Source organism: Heterodontus francisci, chromosome 8 (assembly GCF_036365525.1).
Source record: "Heterodontus francisci isolate sHetFra1 chromosome 8, sHetFra1.hap1, whole genome shotgun sequence".
NCBI classification, from domain to species: domain Eukaryota; kingdom Metazoa; phylum Chordata; class Chondrichthyes; order Heterodontiformes; family Heterodontidae; genus Heterodontus; species Heterodontus francisci.
The window spans coordinates 123,593,270-123,617,393 of record NC_090378.1 but is presented as its reverse complement, the minus strand read 5'-3'; the positions used below and the strand labels follow the sequence as shown (position 1 = coordinate 123,617,393).

The window sequence follows — 24,124 nt, the reverse complement described above, 5'->3', positions numbered from 1 at the left end:
TTAACCACAAGTAAATCGGGAATGGGGGATGTGTGTGGAAAATGTGTTTTAGAATGTTTTCAACTTCTGTTTTTTTATACATTTCAATGAAAGGCATTCAAAAATGGCATTTCATTTAGTCAAGGGTGGAGGTATTGTGAGAGTTTCTGTAGGTTTTGTTAAAACTTGGAATCTATATTTTAAAACTGAAGAGGTTGAACTATGGGTGTTTTTTTTTAAAGGTGGACCAATAAACAAGTTTTTACTGGAAAATATATGATTTCAATTCAACATTAGGGTATTTGACTTGAGAGCTATTTTTGTGTTTTGACAAGACAGAATTTAATTATCATGGGACTTGTCTGGAAAAAATTAGTTTCACTTTGAACTGTAAAAAGTCAGCTGTTTTTGGACTAAAAGGAGCAGTTGGATATCGACTTATCAGAAGATATGCCAGGATCAGAAGAAAATCCAGACCACTGTTACCTGTCTTTGAAGAATCCCTGCTCTTGAAAAGCAAAAGCCTGTGTTACGACCAGATGAGAAAGGTGTCTCGGGATCCCTCTCAGCCTTCACCTGATCTTAACGTAACAGGGTTTAATTTTAAACACACCATGTTTTTAGCTCCCCCTTGGTGAATCCATGTTCACTACTTTCCAATTATAAGGCAAAGAAACCAGCACAAACAGGTTTCTTAGGTTTAAAGGAGAAAGGTTGAAATTTATTAAATTTAAACTTTAATTTGGTTGAAGCTTACAGATACACGACGTGTCCACGCTAGCATGTATACGCGATACACACATGTAAAAAGAGAAGAAAAATAAAGTGGAAATGTTTGAGGCTATATATGAAGAGTTTTTCTTATGGTTCTTTCAGCTCACTGTAGCATCCTTGATTGTAGGTAGGTCTTGCTTTTCGTTGGGGCCCAGTACTCCTCTTAAAACTTGTGCGCTGTAGAAGACTTTTCTCTCTTGGGGGTTATGTGTCTTCAGTGGATTCAGAGACTTGTGAGAAAGAGATGGGAGCAAACAGGAGAGATCTTCTTAGTCCAGGAGCAAACGGACATTCTGAGTTTAAACTATCTGTGGTTAGTTCAAAAAACCCTGGAACAGCCAGTTAGTCATGTGATCAGCTGGTCCAACCAGTCCTGGCCCCTGTGGATTGCATCATCCCAGTAGGCCCTGGGATGCGCTTCCCCACCCCATCACTGTCTCGTGATCAACATCCATTGTGGGTTAAATGTGTCAGGAAATGGTCCTTTGTTGACACAAGCACTGTCTGTTTGTATGCAAATGTCCTTTCCAGTCACGGCTGATCTGTTCAAGTCATTTCCGCATTCCAGCAACAGTTCAAAATCAATGTATATATGACAAAACCAATGTGCCTCATTGTTGGCAGGTGGGGGCTGCCTGATACCTGTATGAAGTTGTACTCTTGCCTCCTGAAGACATCCTGGATGTTTGTAGCAAGCTTGCATCTTTAAAAGGACTTCGCATTGAATATGTTAGAACTGAACCCCCTGATACTGCACACCTGCTGAAACACCATGTAAAGCCTTGGAGAGTTGAAATTCTTTGCCTATCCAAGCAGACTGTTCATCAGCAGCACCGGGAAAGATTCCTAGTGGCAGCCACCTATTCGACTTTGGGACACCTCACCAAAACAAAGGACTTCCATCTTCGCATCTCAATCCAAGTTTTTTTTAATTCCTTCTATTTCTTTGCAACAGCTGTAAAGAGAAAGGGCCTAATTGGGCCAGTGGGTGAGTTTGCCATCCAGTTAGTGGCGCCGGAGTGGCCTGGAGGCCGGACCCAGTAACAGAGGGCCTTTTGTAAAGGCGAACGGCTTGCCATTCATTGAAGCAATGGACCAGCAGGGACCTTGAGGATCAGTGCTGGCACTGGCAGGCGTCCCCGGACATCAGCACGATTTTTAAATGCCTCCCTTGAGGTTTAACTGATGCAGTGTCCGACATGAGAGATGTTTTGTTCCTGGCATCCAGAAGAAGAAATCCACCTCGAGAAACAGAGGGCATGGATGGAGGTGGTGACTGAGGTCAGCAGCCGGGGAGTCACCAGAAGGATTAGGAGTCCAGTGCAGAAAGCGATTCAATGATTTAATAAGGTCTGGAAAGGTGAGTGGCCAGTGACACCCGGGTGACAAGTCTCTATCTGTAAGCACCAGTATTCCACATGAGCTGAGCAGACTGAGAGTCTATAGTTCTCCCTATCTTTTTCAGATCAAGTGGCCAGTTGAATATGGGATGATTGTAAAGGGGGCATCACTGAGGAGGCTGACTTCTCATGTGGATGTCATTCTGGAATAGGTGAGGGAGGGTAGCCGACTCATAAATCTTTCCCTCATTATCCTGTAGAAGAGAGCACATCATTCAAGGGAGAAGTCTTGGACAGGTGCGTGCTGTGGCTTCACAACTGCTATAATCTATGGGTTTGGTTGTGCTCAGGTCCCTGCCGACTAGCCTGAGTTCTCATCACCATCTTGTGCATCCCACAGGGCCAGTAGTGGAGGGGGAGCAGAATGTTGGCGCTGCCCCTCCTCCGGCAGGGAGAGATGTTCCAGGTGTACCGTCACATCATTCCTCTGCACCTTCGACCCACAGACACACACACACACCCTGGTGGGTTCAGTTTAGCTTAGAACATGGAGCACTGGGTGAACTGCACATCACGATGAGCAGTAGGAGGATATTGAGGCTTAGTCAGCTGTGGGCAATCCCCATCGGGGGATGGAGCACAGACACAGTCAAGCTCCGCTGGGTGAAGATGCTGGGCCTTGGGTGTTAGAAACAAGGCCGGTTTTTCTGGAGCAGATGATGGAGGAATCCATGCAGCACATTGTGTACCTATTATTACTTGGGGTTTTGAGTGCATGAGCTCCACCTGTGAGAGAGTGCCAACCTCTTGGAGAGCCATAATGCAGCACTACTCTGAGTGGGTGCAGGAGCAGGGTGCTGACATGTACAGAAGGAGTGACACACTCTGTATCATTGACTTCTCACTGTTGCTGATGGCGCAGGAAAGCTTGGCGGTGGATGCCAGCTGCGTTCACCTGGTGGCCTTATCCATCATGCAAGTGTACTGAAAGGGCTGAGGCAGTCGAAGAAGCTGATGAGGGGGCTACCTCTCAGGGGTGCTGGCATCATCCCTCACCTTCTCGTCCCTCTGACCTGAGAAACCATCCATGCTGCAAGGCCCTGTGACAGAGGCTACCCATGCAAGGATAGAGGCCCAGCAAACTATCGAGGAACCCCACAGGCATCTCCACAATGAGAACGGAAGCCACAGGCATCTCAGCCATGAGCAGAGGCAAGGGAGCAGGCTCCCCCCCACCTCACCCTCAGCCACAGCGGGAGCATCCTGTAGTGGACGAGAACGCAAGCTGCCAGACTGGAAGATGCACTTAATGGGTCACGTGAGTGATGTTTTCTCAGTTTCACAGAATTGTTACAGTGCAGAAGGAGAGCATTTGACCCATTGTGTCGGCACCGGCTCTCCGAAAGTGAAATTCACCTAGAGCCATTTCCCCATCTTCTCCCCGTAACCCTGCACATTCTTCCTTTTCATATAACAGTCTAATTCCCTTTTGAATGCTTCAATTGAACCTGCCTCCATCACACTCTTAGGCAGCGCATTCCAGATCTCAACCACTCGCTGTGTGAAAAAGTTTCTCCTCGTTGTCTTTTCTTCTCTTCCCCATTACTTTAAATCCGATCCACCTCATTCTCCATCCTTTCACAAGTAGGAACAGTTTTCCCCTATCTACCCTGTCTGGACTCCTCATGATTTTGAATACCTCTATCAAGTCTCCTCTCAGCCTTCTCTTCTCCAGGGAAAACAGTCCCAACTTCTCCAATCAGTCTTCAAAATTGAAATTCCTCATCCCAGGAATCATTCTTGTGAAACTTTTCTGTCTTCTCTCCAATGCGCTCAGAAGTGTGGCGCCCAGAAGTGGATGCAGTACTCTAGCTGAGGCCGAACTAGTGTCTTATACAAGTTCAACATAACTTCCTTGCTCTTGCACTCGGTGCCCCTATTAATAAAACCCAGGATACCGTATGGTTTATTAACCGCTCTTTCGACCTGTCCTGCCACCTTCAGTGACTTATGCACATATACACCTAGGTCCCTCTGCTCCTGCACCCCCTTTAGAATTATACCCTTTATTTTATATTGTGTCTCCATGTTCTTCCTACCAAAATGAATCATTTCACATTTCTCTGTATTGAACTTCATCTGCCACCTATCTGCCCATTCCACGAACTTGTCTATATCCTTTTGCAGTTCTACACCATCCTCTTCATAGTTCACAATGCTTCCATGATTTGTATCATCTGCAGACTTTGGAATTGTTCCCTGTACTTCAAGGCCTTGTTCATTAATATATATCAGGAAAATCAAGGGTCACAACACTGACCCCTGGGGAACTCCACTGCAAACCTTTCTCCAGCCCGAAAAACATCCCTTAACCATTACTCTTTGTTTCCTGTCACTGAGCCAATTCCATCTTTTTTAGCTCCCATCCTTTTTATTTCATGTCATATGTTCATTAACTTTTTGTTTGATAATAATTGCTTATGCCTACGATCAGACTTGCATGTTGTTATTGCTTGATGTCAAAAAGGTCATGGAGTTAAGGGACAGTGGTCAGTGGGGCTGGGTTTTCTGCAGTGCCACAGTCTGTGTAGTGGGAGATTGAAAATGGGGTCTCCATCAATAACAATCTGTTTGGGGAGCAATGGGATTATTCAGATGTGTCTGTATGTTCTATAATTTCTCTCTGATGGAAGGTGAGTTACAAAGTCATCTGGCAAAAGGCTGAGAGCAACTCAAGTGAAACATTGCTGAATTAGCATGGCCCTTGCAGCCATGCAAGCCTCCAATTGCTGTGAGACCTGGGATGGTCTTCCTCCAATGCCTGGGCGCCAGGCTCCTCTGGAGCTCCCCCTTTGTCGTTCTGCTCGTCCTCATCATCTCCACTGGGGAAGAGTGGCGTTCCAGCTTCTCTTCATCCAGCTCAGGTTTTTTTGTATTATCATATTGTCAGCGCACGGCAAATGACCACCATATGAGACCCCCCCGGCTGTTGAGGCCTGCTACCTGATCCGAACCCAACGGGACCCGACAACATGTGTGGGGTTCGGGTTGGGCCGGGCCCATCTTCAGGGTCTGTCTTTCAGACTCTGGTCGGGTAGGGCTGAGTTCAGGTCGAGTCGGGTCGGGTTGGGCCGGACACACATGGTAAATGCTCTGCTGTTAAGTACTGAAATTAAAAAACTTACCTGAACTGGGAGTCTGGGATGAAACTGAGTCTGCGCAGTGAGCGAGTGATGTCACGATGACGTCATCGCACTTGTACTGCAGCTTCTTGCAGGTTCGGTGTCAGGATGGTAAGTAAGGGGATGGTCAGGTCAGGTTCGAGTCGGGTCGGGCCTGGGGCTAAATCGGGGGGACTTGGGTTGGGTTCGGGTCGGGTTCCTTTTTCCCAATCTGAGCAGGCCTCTACCTGGCTGGTTCATACTTGAGGGCACCACCGGAGTGGTCAAGGTAACGGAAGCGCATCTTCAAGGTAACAATAGTCTGTTCAATGCAGGTTCATGCCAGGAAATGGTTTTGGTTGTAGTGCCTCTCTGCATCCATGGCTGGGTTCTGAATGGGCGCAGGAGTTGTTGCATGTTCTCTTAGCCTCTGTGCTACTGTGCTCAAAGCACTGACCACTCAAGATGGGATCAGCAGTGCAGTAACATGGATTCTTTATTTGAGGAATGTTCTGCATGTACACACAGGTCTTCACTGTCCTGTTACTTAAGTCTGTCCCAACCCAGAAGTCACATGCTGTGTTGCATCACAACTCTTATTCTGCTGGCATGATAACATAGCCACACCTCTTAAAAGTGTGCACACAATAGGCACAACCTTTTCGGAAGTTAAAACCCTTATCTCCCAGCAGCCACCCACAGAGCCTGGATGTTGGTTTGAGAGGTATGGCACCTGGGACTCTGGAAGAATGAAGGCATCACGACACCTGCCTGGGAACCAGGCGCAGACCTGAAAGATGCATTTTCTGTGGTCATAGACTATCTGGACATTCATTGAGTAGAAGACATTTCTGTTCAGGCATCTGGCTGGCTGGCTGGTTGGTGCCTTGATAGTGTTATCGGTGCAATCGATGACCCACTGGATCTGAAGAATCCATAGATGGCACAAAACCCTAATGTCCTCTTTGCCTGCGTTGGCCCATCTGTCTCAAAATGCATGTAATGTCTCTCCCACCGCCACCACTACACCAGCCCCCAGAATAGGGCATCCATGTCCTGCCTGATAGCATGATGAGATGCCTCCAGCTGCACAGCTGATCGTTTGAAAGACCCAGATGAATAATAGTTTGAGGAATTCAGGTAGGGGACTGCCATGGGGGCCGTGAAGTCTCAGGTCATTGTGGACCAGAGTGCAAACGTCCATCTCCCTGGATAGACGCAGCTTCCTACAGTACTGGCACTCTGTCATTTGCAGCCGGCTGACTCTTGCGAGGTACAGCTGATGTCTTGGGTAGTGCCTTCTTCCCACTGCAGCTCCTCTGGCCTCCTCCCGACCAGGAGGATGCATCCTGCTGAAACTCCTCCTCGTTACATTGTCCAGTGTCAGAGTAGCCTGTTCCCATCACAACTCCATCAGCTACAACTTATTCATTCACCAGGCTTCCTCTAACAACCTCTGATGCCCAGTTGATGCCAGAAACCTCACGTCCCTCTCAGAAGTCCAACCACTCTGCTCACAAATGCAAGCCCCTCGGTACCAGCGATGGCAACTCTGTGCCACTGGTTGAACAGCCAAGCATAAATCTCCATCTTAAATTTGTTGACCATTAGCACTCTATTAGCATTCGAGACTCCCCGCTGTGTTCATGACAACTGCACCCTAACATATCTCAGACCCTCAGTTTTCCCCATGCCCCCCAATTGAAAATCTAAAACAGCTGCTCAAAAGCTTGTTAATGAGCTTCACAATGAGCTCAACAGTCAGTTAATTTGAGGGTTGCCTGCTCTCCTCCAGCCCTCCCTTTGAAAATCATGTTGCGTTCCAGAGATGTTGTGATCTAGTGATGCCATCGAGCATGCTATTTTCAATGCCGCCTGCACCTGTATGTGCCTCAGAGGCAATTGAAAATTCAACACCATGTATCTGGAATTAGACAAAAATCGAGAAGATTCAGGTTTATATTCCAATTTCATCTTCCTCAGCACTGAGCTTCTAGCACATAATAAATCTGTAGCAGAATACTGCTGATCATTCATAACAATTCTGAACTCCAGTTAGAGACTGGAAAGATGTATTTTACAGTTCACAATCTTGCCTGCAGTACAGCGATCCTCGTGTTACCAATTTGGAAATCTCAAGCAGGTGAAATCTTCAGGAGTCCATCCAGTATATGAAATTTACTTGAGTCAGTTTCAGTCACAAGACTATTGGTCCTTACCATGCAATATATTTCATGACAAGCAACTGTAAATAGATGCAAAACATGTGGAATCTGTCTTAGCTGTAGTGAGTCTAATTTCCATTTCAGTCCTTCACTGAGAAATATTTGTGTTCTCAGCTCTCGCTGTTTTAGCCACCTTTTATAAATGAGGCATCTACACCGCCACATTTCTGTCCTCTTCCAGACTATTTTTGGTTCATAATTCTTCATTCCTTCGTTTCACCTAATCTCTACAAGGTCCAAACCAACTCACTGCTTTATGAACTGAATGCTCTGCCTGTTGCAAATTGCATGTATTCAAAAAAAAATTAAGGTGGTGTCATTCTAGAGAATGGTCGTTTCAATAATTAATGGCCTGCCAATGAAAGTCTGATGTTTTCTAAACCACTTCATTCCATTATTTCAATAACCAGAGAGGGTGTTTGCCAATTTTTATTGAAAAGAATTGTTCAAGTCTTTTGCAGGTCAATCGAGCCTAATTGTCTTAATATTTAATTCTGTTTATGAAATTCTACTCATCAAATGTTTAAAAGAATTTATAGCAGAGAAATATCCAATACATAGATAAAAACCTGAATACAGCCAGGCCTAGCCTGAGGATCGAAAAAATAATCTTTATCTTAATTTGTAATTGTAACTCTTGGCGAGTCCCACTATCGAACACAGATGATGGGTATGTATTCAAATACAGATTCGACTATGGAGCTTTGTCTTGGCCCTGGATATGTTCCCAGTAAAACAACGTAATCACCTACAAGTCATCAGTCACCTCAACATGAATGGGCTGGCCAGTTTTTAAAAAAGAAGTGAGATTTAATCTTTGGGTATGAAACATCATTTTAGTTTCTTTTATAAATATTATTCAAATCAAAGCCTGGTTTAGCTGATGCCATAAGCAAAGCTCAAGTAGTATATGAAAGTTATATTAAATTGGAATTGCAGTGCTAACCTTGAAGGATACTTTCTATTTTACACAAAATATTGTCTCGGGCTGCATTGAGAGGGAGTCTTGCTGAGGCATTCACTAATGAGCAGGAACTGATTGGACAGCACAAAAGGGAGCACAACCATCAATGTATTGTGACAGACTCACTCACTCACTCAATGAATGTCACAGTTCACCTTAAGGTACCTGTCACTTATGTTTTGTTCATAATATTAATGACTGCCCTATATATTTTGGAGCATCATGCTGGTATACATTCATTGTGGAAATGCTGAGAACTCACCTACATCACCTGTCATGGGTTACCTTCACTACCTAATAAATTCATTGCCTCATTTCCATATGAAGCAGGATGTGTCACATGGATTGCCACTGCAGCTATCAACTTCAATCCTCTGGATGAGGATGTCTGAGCTCAGAGGTCTGTAAATACTAATATTATGTCATATATTACTGAACAAAAACAAATTTGCATTTAATGATTCCACTTTAGGATTGTTTGGATATCTGCTAATTCTAGCACTGGAGGGTAGTAATCTCAGTTCTACTTTTAGTATTTATTGTGCTGAAGATTTTTAACGAGACAATAGTGAGTCCTTTCTAAGGGCAGTAACTTTTCTTGCATTTACTATTGTTAAATTTATTGGGATGATAGATCACAGATGAAGAGCTCAGTTTTACAAACAATGATGTTGTCTTAATGTCAGTTTGGGACTGTTGGTAGCATTTTTTTGTGGGTTGAATCCTCTGTATGGAGTTCAGCATATAATTCAAGCCGACACAAATTGACTGCCAGATCTGCTTACGTAAATGGCTGCGATTTGAAAGCAATCCATTAGTTATAAAATGTTTCAGGATGTCATGAAGCAGCAAAATCAGCCAACAATACAATTTTGTTTCTTAACACAACAGAACATGCCAAATTAATTCATTGAAAGTCTGGGAACTACTCCACCATTATAGGAACACCAACACAGAATTCCATTATTCTAGCACCAATAAAATGCCTCCATTGTATAAAACATGGAAATCTAGACCAAAGCATACCTGTTGAAGAAATTTGATTGTCGAAGAAATTCTCCGGACTCAGACCTTGAGCATTAACAAATTTTATTGCATGATATCATGGGGAGCACACCTTTCCTAATCACGGTCCGGAGCTACTCCAAAGCGCTCCAGATCTCCGTGGATTTATACAGTACAACAGATGCCGAGCTGACAGTTTCCCAATTAGTTACAAAACTACAAGATAGACACAGGACGGCGTTCGTGACTATGCACCATGTAGAATCCGAGGTCAGCTTCGCATAAGGCTGTATATGACAAGCTATTATTTTCCTTATGTTAGTTCATGCTCCAGATACCACATTCGCCCATTGATAACGTCTGTGTGGGTTGCGGTTTTGCTTAGCAGGTTGCTGCAGACAAACGAGTCATTAAAGCAAAGAGCTGTAGACCCCAAGGTCAGCAAAACTGCTACCACAATCCCTCCTTTTTGATCATAAGATCAAAGGAGCAGGTCCTGAGGGATTATCCGGCGGCGGAGGCTCGGAATCAGAAGGGTAGTCCTCAGGGTTTGATTGGGGTACTTACTGTCTTGTCATCCTCTCCTCAAGCAGTTTCTTTTTCCCCTATCTCCCTGGGAACGTTAGGCTGAGCTACCCTCGGACAAGGGGCGTGGGTTTGCCTGGTCAGTATGTTTCTCACATTAACTGTTCCTTAGGAATGTGTCATGTCTGGGTGATGAGATAAGAAGAGTGTTGCTGAAGCACAATGTCTCTCTCTGCTATTGCGCTGTACCAGCTGCAAGACCAAGTTGCCTCTGCAGCCCTGAAGTTATGAAGTCATTTCTGATAAGCTGTCCCTCCCTGCAGCACTGAAGCTAGCTTGTGAGCAATACATGATTGATTATAATTATTTCATCTTAAATGTCCCCATAAAATTCTGTTCTTAAAATTCTGTTCTCACAGTCCCCCCTTTGATTCTTCAAAACTCTTTTAAGAATCCTTCCCTTGATCCCACCTAGGTGCCTTTGATGGTCTCTATTTGTCCAGAAACAGCCTTCAACACCCGGAGGGGTCGCACTCAATACGTTGCCTGCTTGTGCCACAAGAGGGGCCTGCGGGAACTCTGTAAAGGCATAAGTTTTGCAGGGGCTTCAATTACTTGTTTACAACATAAAAGGTGGTACACTTGTACAATTACAATTTCATTTAAGCATCACTGTTACATAATCGATTGTGCAAACATAATACAATTCCATTCTTAGAGTACATTGATCATTCATTAATTCATTTTAAGTATATATGAAAAGGTTATACAATTACCCTTTTATGGCATAACTAATTGTCCCTCCTTTGACAGAGCAAGTTCGTACACTAATTGCTTTTCGGGTAGCTGTCCAACCTGTGTTCATACATCCTCTTACATCGCCTAATTAATTTCTAACGTTGCCAAATTAAGTAGGTCACATATAATACCATGATACCCAATTCTAAACCAGGGGTGTATCTGCACGACTGACCCCCAGTTCTATAATTCCTCCTGCCATTTATCTCGTCAATCTCATCTTGTAGCATCTTCGGCTGTTGTTCCAGATTGTAGTACACAACAGCAATGACTTCTAGCTGCTGTCTCTCTCTACCCAAGCCTGTGGGCAATGGCTGAATAGTATATTCATAGTCCTGTAGGTAATTTGTCAAATCCTCCTTAATACTTTCTGTCACAGTTATCGTTTCTGTCTTTTGTTTATGTATCTCTACCAACTCCATCTTCCCTACTTGGGTTGATATTTGTGGGTTGAACCAAAATGTACTGTTGCTCACCAGCCAAGTCCGTTTATGTCCATACTGGTACTTCTTCGCTGTGGTGGTTAAGCAATATATAGGCCACATGGGTTAACCCTGACAATGCTTTCCTCGTCTCCATGGTGCAATTTACAGTGGCATTAAATCCACATTTTGATTCTGCTATTTTATTTATAGGATGAGGACATATGACCACCTGGTTTTCCAGGCTACACTCAGACAATGGACAATGTTGTTCCAATTACCTCTTTTCCAATTTCCATAACATTTCCATAACATAGGGTAATACATCATAGTATTTTATGTAATCTTTTCCCCTCATCACCCCTATATTTTCTACTTTGTATAATTGCATCCCTAACTTATCTCAGAATTACAGGTATTCCCAACACTACTCCAATACTCACAGATCCTGTATTTACACTCTCCTGACCTTTCCATACCTTAAGTTTTCTGAGTTGGCACCTGGTAATTTTATCATTTGTGTGACTAGCTAAGTCCTCCAACTGGGTGTCATTGATCCAAACTGGCACCTGTCCTGCATCAATTTGCCTCCAATCTGAGATATTCAATAATACCGGTACCAACTCAAGCTTTATATTATCATATACAATTTTATTAGTTTTTATTATCGCAAATCCATTTTCTGGTCCTGCAGTTAAGGCAGGGCAAGGGAGACCAGTCACTTGTGACTTCTGGGTCGTAACCTTACTCGTCGGTAATTCGGATGTGGGGGTAATCGTGGGGGTTGGTGCTTTTTGTCTGTTTAATCTCACAACCTGGAATAGGAACTGTCCTCTTTTGTTTTAGAACTTTAATATCTTGCGCTAGGGGGAGTTCGAGGATTGTCTGCACTCACTTTTGCTCTATCTCATGCTTTCCCTGTGTTACTACTATTCCCAAATAAGAAACCTTTTCCTTCATTATCTGTGCCTTTTTCAGCTTAACTTTCACTCTGACCTTCTGGAGGAAGGTGGAATATCGATCAATTATTATAAAATCCCTGGGAGAGACACGTCCAGGTGAACTGTTGTCCCTGGAACGTAAATTTAAAGAACCCAATGCTAATATCCAACACAGTAAACCACTTAGACTGTTTTGTTTTTTTTATTTTCTAAAACTTTGATTGTCCTCTTAAATATCAGATAAATTCCCCTTTGAGTGCTTTAAATAACCACTCATATCAATTAAATTTTGTTTATTGATTCCAATTTCTTATGCCCAGACTTGGTTGTACTTTTTGTACATTAAAGACAGAAGTGCTTGCAACTATCTCTCCTTCTCAAGCACTTTGTCTCATTGATAAAGATGCTATGGCATTTGATGTCTGCAATGAAATTCTTAAATTCTCAAAGCTGCTGGATCTCTTGCTGTGGCATCAGTTCTCTCATGGCCTTGGAACCTGCCGTCACCTGCTTAAAAAAAAACACAAAGAATCCATTGTGGCTCTGCCCCTGAGCCCAATGGGTTAATTTGTACACTTGTATCTGTCAATTTAGAAATTTAAAATTTAACAATGTCCAATATGTATAAATTTTACTCTCAGCAATGCAAAAAGCTGCAGCAGGGTTAAGTTCTTTGTTTGTCTCCAAGGGGGCGGAGCAAAACATTCTCAGCTGTGTCACCTTTACGTAACCTTTCTTTTCTGATCGAAAAGAACTACTGTCCATTTTAAACTTTTTTTCTATCCTTAGGATTTGAAAACAACAAAATCATTAGTAACATTATCAACTTCGAAGGAAAACATTTCCTTCAGGAAAGACAGCATTTTAGATCAAACTGCAATTGTTTTCACATTTTTAGCATCTTTTGTAAGAGGTTTCTAATGCCAGGATTTTTTTTTTATAACAAAGATGATTCCAAATTCCAATTCACTGCAATAAATATTTAAAAACCAAAACTGCCAATGTTATATGAACGAGTCTTATGTCCAGAACTGAAGGCTCCTCCAAAACTTGACATAATAAACTTGAAAGTTCATTGTGGCCACAAATGAAATTTCCAGTTTTTCAACTTAACAGGTCAATTAACCTTAACAGTATTAATTTAATTCAGACTTATTAACTTATAATACTTATTAACTACACACAGAACAGAATAGCACGTGCTTATTTTAAAAGATAGGTAAATTACGTCATTTTTCTTGTTCTTCAGGCGCCTTTTCAAATGACTGTAATAAAACCAAAAACTAAAGAAAAAGTTATTTAACATTCTAATAACAAAAGATTTAACACCAGCTTTTTAAACAGACAGAATCTTTCCTGTATCTCATTTGTTTATCCATCTCTCTCTTAAACCAATATCCAATTCCTGACATTTGCTACTTAACAGTCAATAAAACATGTCTTTAATTTAAACTCCAGAAACTAGAACAGATTTTAAACTGGAACTCCAATTAAAGCAGGAGTTGTAAACTTCAAATTGGATTTCTGCCAAACATATTCAGACCTTCAAGGCTGAAGCTTATCTCTTAGAAAATTGTTCATTGCCTTTTCACAGTTGCAAAACCAACTTTTAAAATAATAAAACTTTAACTTAAAATATAATTCAAGTTTATATCTCATTCCTGGGTGCACAATCTTAAATCGAAATGAACACACTCAACAATCACTTTTCACACTCATTCAATTCCAAACAACTTAATAGACTGATGCTTTCAACATTAAAGCCAGACAACAAAGAGTTAACAGTCAGTTCTACAGAACACAATTTGTACAGAACACAAGCTGTACATCCCAGACATTCAATTCATTCGTGGACGCTTCCAACATTCACACATTCGAATCAAAGACACAGTAACTTGTTTTTACTCTAAAACATAGACTTTTATGTCACTCTGCCATAACCTTTGTCAATGATTTTCTTTTTTCTTCAGGCTTAGGGGGCTGATGGCCTTTCGCAATTCTTTAAATTTATCTAAACACCGGAGCATGTAAGCATTATCCCAGGTGGGGTCGCCGCACCCACTCTCAACACATGTCCTCCAGTAATCAACCTTTTCCAATTTAAAGGAGCCTCCATAAGGCCAGTTGCCGTGGGACCACTCGTATAGATCGGAGGTGAAAGGGTTAACATATCTACTGTCACCTGTCTCCTTCCAAACAATAACGGCCGGTGAACCAGGGGGTCTCCTACCTTAGTTTTACATTGCACGTAGTTACCGTGGCGCTTCTGCGTCTTCCTCGAGGGGGAAAACGGACGTGGGCTGCCCTTCTCAGCGGGACATGGTTTACTTGTCCCCTGGGGCGGCCCTTCTTTCTTACGTTTAGAACTCATCGACCCCATCGTCGGACCCTTTAATCACTTCCTCAGTTCCGAAGCGCGGATCTATGATCTGTGGAGAAATGAACAACAAACCAAACAAAGACAAACTAGCGCTGGCGCCGTTGTCAATCCCTCAAGGTCACCTTAATTGTTTTACTATTCCTGGCGTTGTACGGCAGCGGTTTTTCCAGTTCCGTCTTGTCACAGCGTCTTTCCCTAACTTGGGATCAGCCTGTGGACTCAGGTCAGGATCACGCAGCCAGCCAGTTCTATACTTTTGGTTCGCTCAGGATCCCGTAATTAAGGGTTCCTGCCGACTACGCCAAATTGTTGAAGAAATTTGATTGTCAAAGAAATTCTCCGGACTCAGACCTTGAGCATTAACAAATTTTATTGCATGATATCATGGGGAGCACACCTTTCCTAATCACGGTCCGGTGCGACTCCAAAGCGCTCCAGTTCTCCGCGGATTTATATAGTACAACAGATGCCGAGCTGACAGTTTCCCAATTAGTTACAAAACTACAAGATAGACACAGGATGGCCTTCGTGACTATACACCATGTAGAATCCGAGGTCAGCTTCGCATGAGGCTGTACATAATAAGCTATTATTTTCCTTAAGTTAGTGCGTACTCCAGATACCACATTTGCCCGTTGATAACGTCTGTGTGGGTTGCTGCAGACAAACGAGTCATTAAAGCAAAGAGCTGTAGACCCCAAGGTCAGCAAAACTGCTACCACAATTCCACATTCATAAATTTAATCAAGATAAGAGAGATACATTTTAATGGTTGAAAATTAGAGGGAGAGAGTGTGAGAGAAAGAAGACAATGTTACAAATTCAAAGCAAAATCAACTTATTCACTCATTTATTAATAATTGGTAGTATTTAAAATACTTTATTCCAATCGTAGAAAAGATCACTCATTTGGATTTCTTGAGTGGAAAGATTGTTTCAAACCTTTTGAAAAACTTTAGTTCGGTTAGAGCTTAGGGATTCGAATTACAGCAGCCTTCGGAACACCAGCTTTGAATCTGATCAAGCTAGTGGTGGTAAGAGATAGATAGATACACATAGAGTAGATGGGGAGACAAGGAAAATTGAGGAGATGCCAAAGGCAACAGCAAATTAAGCCAGACATTTCAGCATGGGCTGGGGGCAGACATTACAAAATAGGGAATGTGGAAGTTGGCCACGCAAGAAGTTTGAAATCAGATTGTTCAGATCACCACTTAGGTGAATAACTTTTGGAATCTTACACTAAAATGGAGGGGTTGGGGTGGGGGGCGGGTGGTGGTCGTGGTGCAAGAGGGTAGGGCAGGATTGAAAATCATACTGACCGCACCAGATATTCTTTGGATATGCCCACTGTCATTTTCTAGATGACGAGAAATACATTTTTAAAAAAAACTTAGTGGTGAACATTGGTACAAATCAGGAAGCTGCACAAAATGCGAGTCAGGCCACAACTGGAGTACTGTGTACAATTCTGGGCACCACACTATAGGAAGGATGTGATTGCCCTGGAGAGGGTGCAGAGGAGATTTACCAGGATGTTGCCTGGGCTGGAGCATTTCAGCTATGAAGAGAGACTGAAAAGGCTCGGGTTGTTTTCCTTAAAGCAGAGAAGGCTGAGGGGGGGACATGATTGAGGTATGCAAAATTATGAGGGGCATTGATAGGTTAGATAGGAAGAAACTTTTTTCCCTTCGCCGGGGGGGTCAATAACCAGGGGGAATAGATTTAAGGGAAGGGGCAGGAGGATTAGAGGGGACATGAGGGAAAAAAATTTCACTGATGGGGTGGTTGGAATCTGGAATGCACTGCCTGAAGAGGTGGTAGAGGCAGGAACCCTCACAACATTTAAGAAGTATTTAGATGAGCACTTGAAATGCCATAGCATTCCAGGCTGGTGCCAAGTGCTAGAAAATGGGATTGGAATAGTTTAGTGCTTGATGACCGGCACAGATACGATGGGCCAAAGGGCCTGTTTCTGTGCAGTATAACTCTGTGCCTCGAAGAAGAAAAAAAGACCTTGCAGATGAAGAATGAAAATAGTTCACAATATTTTGTAAAGAGCATCTGGACTATTGAAGTGTATGTGGCTTTGTTACTCTGTTCTGATCAGCTGATGGAAAAACATGGCAACGCTGCTGTTACCCAATCACTGGGCTTGATTTCCAGGATACGGCTATCAATAATGGTCAGGTAGTCTGGTTCAGGTAGGTGATCTCTCAATGCATGAAACATGCAGATGTGAGTGGTTATGAGCAGTGAACTCAAGCTATTTACATATGACTGGCTGGTTTGGCCATGTCTGTTTGTGTATTCACATGCTTTCCAGTAAGAACTTGTTTACTGGTCAACCTTTTGTTGAACTGCCTTTCAAAAAAAACACCCAAAGTTCAGCCCTTCAGTTTTAAAAGATAGATTCCAAGTGTAAACAATAAATATGGACTCATAACAATATACAAAATAAGAGTTCAATATAAAGCTGAACATGAATTCAAATCAAGTGCAACATCAATGGCAATGATAAACTTTTTCCTAATTTCTTGCAGTTGTCCTTCGTTGAAGGCAAGTCTGATTCAGTGCATGCAGAAGAGATTAAACCACTGGAATAATAAGAGAGAAGGCAGGAAAAGTCTGCTGAAGCATTCAAAGGCCAATCGAAACACGTTTGTTGAAGTATTCATCGTCTAGCCAGTGACTGGATGGCAGGCGGTTCACTTGTTACAAAGGACCATGGAAGAACCCGAGCCAATTCAATCGCAATTTGTCGACACAATCGTACGTAACAAAGGTTTATTTTCTCTTTCAACTGATTCACAAGCACACAGTCTTCATCAAGTCTGTGGCTAGCCTGCAGACACTGGTGACGGTTCAATCCTCCATCCTGTATAAAGCCCAGCCTTGTTTTGAAAAGGCTGATGTGCAAAACATATCAACAGCAGACAAGCATTGCATTAGAGTTTGGGGTTCGGTTAATGCTCTCCATGTTGTCTAGTAATTTAAGTAGAATTCTGCCAAGGTGATTTATTCACATATATTCCAGGGTTTTCAATACTGAATAGTCGTCACAACTGCATGAAAGGTTACTCTCCTCATAGTGTAATCTTGCTTTGTCAGTGCATTCACTGTTCCCTTTTTGGATGCTTTGGGTAGTGTCAAGCATGACTGAGTTTGCAGCTTAACCGGTTTGTCTGAGTTTTGATTTCTCAGAACAAAGCCAAAATTTGCAGGATGCCGACCATAAAACATATTGGCATTGTCCAGGATCACCAACACTGAAAAGCAGAGGAAATGTACATTGTTATTTACACGTTCGTTCTGATAGTTTTAATTGGATGAAGCATATAACTGTAATCCAGATCTAGAAATATGAATGGCTAGGAGTAATAGGACTGTAATTTGCTACAAGGTTCAGATGGTAGAACAAATCACAGGAGAAAAGTTTGTGCGTTTGCACCATTGTTGGATAGGCTGAATAGCTGAAAGAAAATGTTTTTTTCATCCATTCTCGGGATATGAGTATTGCTGGCAAGGCCAGAATTTATTCCCTGTCCCCAGTTATCCCTGAGAAGATCGGTGCTGGCCGCCTTTTTGTCACAGTTTGATAGAATTGAGTGGCTTACTAAGCTTCTTCAGAGGGCTGTTAAGGGTCAGCCCTGCATGGGCCAGGTCAGGTAAGGATGTCAGGTTTCTTTTCCTAAAGAACTTTCGTGAACCAATTGGGTTTTTACTCTGATCCAACAGCTATATGGTCACTTTTGCTGATACCAGTAGTGAAGTTTCATGCTAGGTCCCCACCTGCCAAGAATGAGGCACATTAATTTTGTCATGAACATTGAATTTAATCTGTTACTATAGTTGAGAAAGGACATGTTAAACTCATCAGCTGTGGCTGGAGAAGATATTTGCATATTAACAGACAGTGTTTCAAAGGACAAAGCAGCCACTCCCTGACACATTCAACCCACAATGGACTTTTGATCACCAGACATTGAAGGTGAGGGCGCTCACATTCCAGGTTGATTGCTAAGATGACCAAATATACAAACGGACATGGTCAAATCAGCTAGTCACATGACTAACCTGCTGGGAAACCTGAGGTTTTGAATTTAAAGTCATAGAGTCAAAGTTATACAGCACAGAAACAGGCCATTTGGTCCATCGTGTCTGTACCGGCCATCAAGCACCTATCTATTCTAATCCCATTTTCCACCACTTGGCCAGTAGCCTTGTATGCTATGGCATTTCAAGTGCTCATCTAAATACTTCTTAAATGTTGTGAGGGTTCCTGCCTCTACCACACCTCGGGCACTGTGTTCCCGATTCCAACCACCCTCTGGTTGAAAAACATTTTCCTCAAATCCCCGATAAACCTCCAGCCCCTTACCTTAAATCTATGCCCCCTGGTTATTGACCCCTCCACTAAGGGAAAAAGTTTCTTCCTCCCTATCCTATCAATGCCCCTCATAATATTGTATACCTCAGTCAGGTTCCCCCCTTAGTCTTCTCTGCTGTAAGGAAAACAACCCTAGCCTATCCAGTCTCTCTTCATAGTTGAAATGCTCCAGCCCAGGCAACATCCTTGTGAATCTCCTCTGCACCCTCGCCAGTGCAATCACATCCTTCCTACAGTGTGTTGCCCAGAACTGTACACAATACTCCAGCTGTGGCCCAGCTAGTGTTTTATACAGCTCCATCATAACCTCTCTGCTCTTATATTCTATGCCTCAGCTAATAAAGGTAAGTATCCTGTATGCCTTCCTAACCACCTTATCTACCTGTGCTGCTGCCTTCTATGGACAACTGCACCAAGGTCCCTCTGACCCTCTGTACTTCCTAGGATCCTACCATCCATTGCATATTCCCTTGCCTTGTTAGTCCTCCCAAAATGCCTCACACTTCTCAGGATTCAATTCCATTTGCCACTGCTCTGCCCATCTTACCAGCCCATCTATATTGTCACGTATTCTAAGGCCTTCCTCCTCACTATTTACGACGCCACCAATGTTTGTGTCATCTGAACTACTGATCATACTTCCTATATTCACGTCTAAATCATTAATGTACACTACAAACAGCAAGGGTCCCAGCACTGATCCCTGTAGTACACCACTGGTCACAGGCTTCCAATCGCAAAAGCAACCCTTGACCATCACCCTCTGCCTCCTGTCACTAAGCCAATTTTGTATCTAATTTGCCAAATTGCCCTGGATCCCATGGGCTCTTACCTTCTTTACCAATCTCCCAAAAGCCTTACTGAAGTCCATGTAGACTACATCAACTGCTTTATTCTCATCTACACATCTAGTCACCTCCTCGAAAAATTCAATTAAGTTTTGTCAGACATGGTCTCCCCCGACAAAGCCATGCTGACTATCCTTGATTAATCTCTGCCTCTCCAAGTGGAGATTAATCCTGTCCCTCAGAATTTTTTCCAATAGTTTGCCTATCACTGATGTTAGAATCACTGACCTGTAATTACATGGTTTATCTCTGCTACCCTTCTTGAATAATAGTACCACATTTGCTGTCCTCCAGTCCTCTGAAAATTTGAGTCAGAGCCCCTGCTATCTCCACCATTGCCTCACTTAACAGCCTGGGATACATCTCATCTGGGCCTGGGGATTTATTACTTTTAAGCATGATGAAACACCTAATACTTCCTCCCTTTCAATGCTAATTTGTTAAAGTACATCACAATCCCCCTCCCTGATCTCTACACCTACATCGTCCTTCTCCAAAGTGAACAGAGATGAAAGATAATCATTTAAAACCACAGCTGTGTCCTCCGGCTCCACACACAGATTGCCACTATGGTCCCGAATGGGCCCTACTCTTTCCCTGGTTACCCTCTTGCCCTTAATATACTTATAAAACGCCTCGGGATTTTCCTTTATCTTGCCCTCCAGTGTTTTATCATGTCCCCTTCTCGCTCTCCTAATTACTTTTTTAAGTACCCCTCTACACTTCCTATACTCCTCCAGGGCCTCCTCTGTTTTCAGCGCTCTGAATCTGCCATAAGCCTCCTTTTTTTTCCTTATCCAATCGTCTATATCCCTTGACATCCAGGGTTCCCTGGACTTGTTGGTCCTATCCTTTACCTTTGCGGGAACATGTTGGCCCTGATCTCTCACTATTTCCTTTTTGAATGACTCTCACTGGTCTGATTTATACAAATGGATTGGGCAGAAGGTCTGTTGCTCTTGGACTGAGAAGGTCTCTCTCCTGTCTGCTCCCATCTCTTTTTCACAAGCCTCTGAATCCACTGAAGACACATGAACCCCAAGGGAGAAGAGCCTCCTCCAGCAAACAAGGTTTAAGAATACTGGGTCCCAACAAAAAGCAGGATCTACCTGCAGTCAAGGATTCTGCAGTGAGCTCGAAGAACCGTAACAACAACTCGTCAGATATTGCCTCAAACTTTTCCACTTTAGTTTTCTTCTCTTTTTTGTCTCTATTTGCATGTGTGTATTGCGTATGCATGCAAGCATGCAGCATATATCTGTAGGTGTCAACCGAATTAGAGTTTAAGTTTAATAAATTTCAACTTTTCTTCTTTAAACCTAAGAAAGCCTGTTTGTGTTGGTTTCTTTGTCTTACAATTGGAAAGCAGTGAACAAGGATTCACCAAGGGTGAACTAAAATCATGGTGTGTTTAAAATTAAACCCTGTTATGTTCAGACCTGGTGAAGTCTGAAAGGGAACCCTAGACCCCTTTCTCACCTGGTCACAACAGAAGACTAAATGATGGTATTGTGTAATCACTGCAAAACATTGCCAAACACCATCCTTCCTTTATTGTTGGGTCCGAATCCTGAAATTCCCAACCCAATAATGTTGGGGGAAGCACCATCATCAAAATAACAGCAGCAGCTCAAGGATAGGGCCTGTCCCCTGCATCTTCTCAGGGCAATAAGGGATGCAAAATAAATGACAGCTTTGCCAGTGACATTTGTATCCAGAGAAAGTTTGTTTAAATTCTGACCGGAATAGCATTCCACAGGCACTGGGAGTCCTCACCAAATGAAGGATTCTGCCTAGCGGAGTCTGGACAGTGAGAGTTGACAGGATTTTCAAGCATGAGACAATCACAGCCATGATGTCTGATCCTGTCTTCAATTTTGTTTTGATATTCGCTTTTCATGAGAAAAGGTGGTGGTGAAGGTGTCACTGATTAGCACACTAGGAGCTGGAGACCCTATCCAGTTTTCCTGCTTCATCGCCAAGGTGATTTCAGTAAAAGAAAACGGTGAATGCATTTTTTGAAAAATCCTATTTGAATTACAATAAAGAAACCAGAATAATGCTGATAAATTCTGAATTATTCGATTCGTTAAGTCCACAACGAACTCCAGATTTGCACCCTTCACACAATATAGCTTTTTGGGGGATTAGCTGACTTGAGTCGCTGAACTGCATCTGACCAGAACCCACTCCATTCCTGGGCTAGGCTAAAATTGGAACTCACGTTACACTTTCAAAAATGAAATGTCACTACTTTCCACATGGTCAAATTCCTATCATGTTATTATTTTCAGGTTCTCTGCAGAATGCTGTGACATGAAATGAAATTACTACAGATATCCTCAACAGTAACCATGGCAATAAATGCATGTTTGAAAGGTTGGTACCAGCAATGTGAGAAATATGAAGGAAAAATGCCCATCACCAGTGTTAACCTAAGAGCTGCACTCCCTCTTGGAATCTCTGACATGTCATGAATGTAACTGATGTCTATCTTCTGAAGGAAAATACTGTGTGAAATATTGAGAAATTAGCCATCCACTTTCATGATTAATGAAAAACTTTCAGTCACACCTGGACATAATTAAGTAGAAATTTAATTCACGTATCAACATCGGGTGTAGGCTGTACCTGGCAGTGACTACTGGAAGGTAAATTACATCAAATTAACAACAGAAAAAGGCTATTTCCCCCATCTGGTCTGTGCCAGTGTTTATATTTCCTCCACCTTATTTCATCTGACCTTATCTGAATATCGTTCTGTTTCCTTCTCTCCCATGCACTTGTGTAGCTTCTCCTGAAAGACATCTGCGCTATTCATCGCAACTACTCCCTGCAGTAGCAAGTTCTGTACTCGAGCCATTCTCTGGGTAAAGAGGTTTCTCCTGAATTCTTAATTGGATTTATTGGGGACTATCTTATACTTATGGCCCTGAGTTTTGGTCACCTCCACCACCCAAGTGAAAAAGAAAGCCCAATAACATTTAGGGGCATGTTGTCCCCACAAACAACTTTGAAAGTTTTCCAAAATGTAGCAATTCATACTAACCCTGCATCTCTTTTCAAAGTTGATCAAAGCACCCGTAAGGAGACAAACAAGGACAAAAAAAAAATTCAATTTGTAGAAAGGTTCGATTGTGCACAAAAATGGTCACGAGTGAAATACGAGCCCTGTAAACTTGGTTGCAAATTAGTATGTGGCAAAACTCAATCATGTATACGACACCAAAGGTGTAAGACACCCACTGCCAAATCATTATTTTGTACAATAGACAAGTCCTTCTCTGCAGTCAAATTCATTAACACCAAGTTGATTACATAAGTCAGCAACTATTTGAGAATGAAATGGTGCGTGATGTCCCATTAACAGAAAATGACCTGGATACAATAAAAGTGTGCAATTTATGCAACATTTTCAGGAAACAGAAAAAATAGCGTTATATTCATGGCTAGCTGCATAGTAACTTGCATGCATCTTCATTTACAGTGTTTGATTCACAGTGCAAAGTACTAAATTACCATTGCCATGCATGTACTTTTTCACATGTATGCCTTTGATCAATCTCAGTAGTTATTTCATTGTCACTTTTTTATTCTCATCTTCAAGAAACCTGCACTGATATGGTAACTATTGCAACCATCAGCCAAGCAGGAATCCCAACATGTGGTAAAACAAATAGATTTACAACATAATCTGGAAGTGCAGTGTCCACCATCGTGAGATCTGTGAGGAATGTGCCCAGGTAAGGCACAATTCCTTGCATCACATCCTATAAAACAGAGGCAAATTTGTTCAACACATTTTGAATACGTTAATTGCCACATTTCCTAAACATACTACCCATAATTAACTTGTTCCCTTTGATATGTAACAAAATTAATCTGTAACTAGAGAACATTTAATACAGAATGATACAATGGCATACAAAACTAAAAGCAAAATACTGCGGATGCTGGAAATCTGAAATAAAAATAAGAAATGCTGGAACCACTCAGCAGGTCTGGCAGCATCTGAAGAAAGAGAAGCAGAGTTAACGTTTCGGGTCAGTGACCCTTCTTCGGAAGCCTTCTTGTTCTGGCATACAAAACTAGATCCATATAGATCAAAAAAGTTCAAAGTTCAATTCCTGGTTTATACTGTGTGAACCATCTCAATCTAAGGGGAACTTTGTCATTGAAAGTTAGGAGTTCTTCCACATGTTACTGTTATAAATAGCATTAACCATTCTTGCTTATTGTGAACACTTCAGTTATATACAAAGAGAATGCACATAAACAGCATTGGTCAAATACAATATTGTCTCTCTTTCAACCCTAAACTGCAGGCAGTTCACTTATTTGTAAATACAGGCAAAACATTATATTGTCTGCT

At 42.3% G+C, this 24,124-nt stretch overlaps 1 long non-coding RNA gene across 1 annotated transcript in view; it reads left to right on the top strand.

The window, feature by feature from the left end:
• Positions 1–22,249, top strand: part of LOC137372603 (uncharacterized) — a 34,610-nt gene extending 12,361 nt beyond the window's left edge. The window contains exons 2-3 of the long non-coding RNA XR_010975459.1: positions 17,058–17,286; positions 22,047–22,249. This is a non-coding gene — a long non-coding RNA (uncharacterized lncRNA). The remainder of the gene's footprint in view (positions 1–17,057; positions 17,287–22,046) is intronic.
• Positions 22,250–24,124: the final 1,875 nt, after the last annotated feature.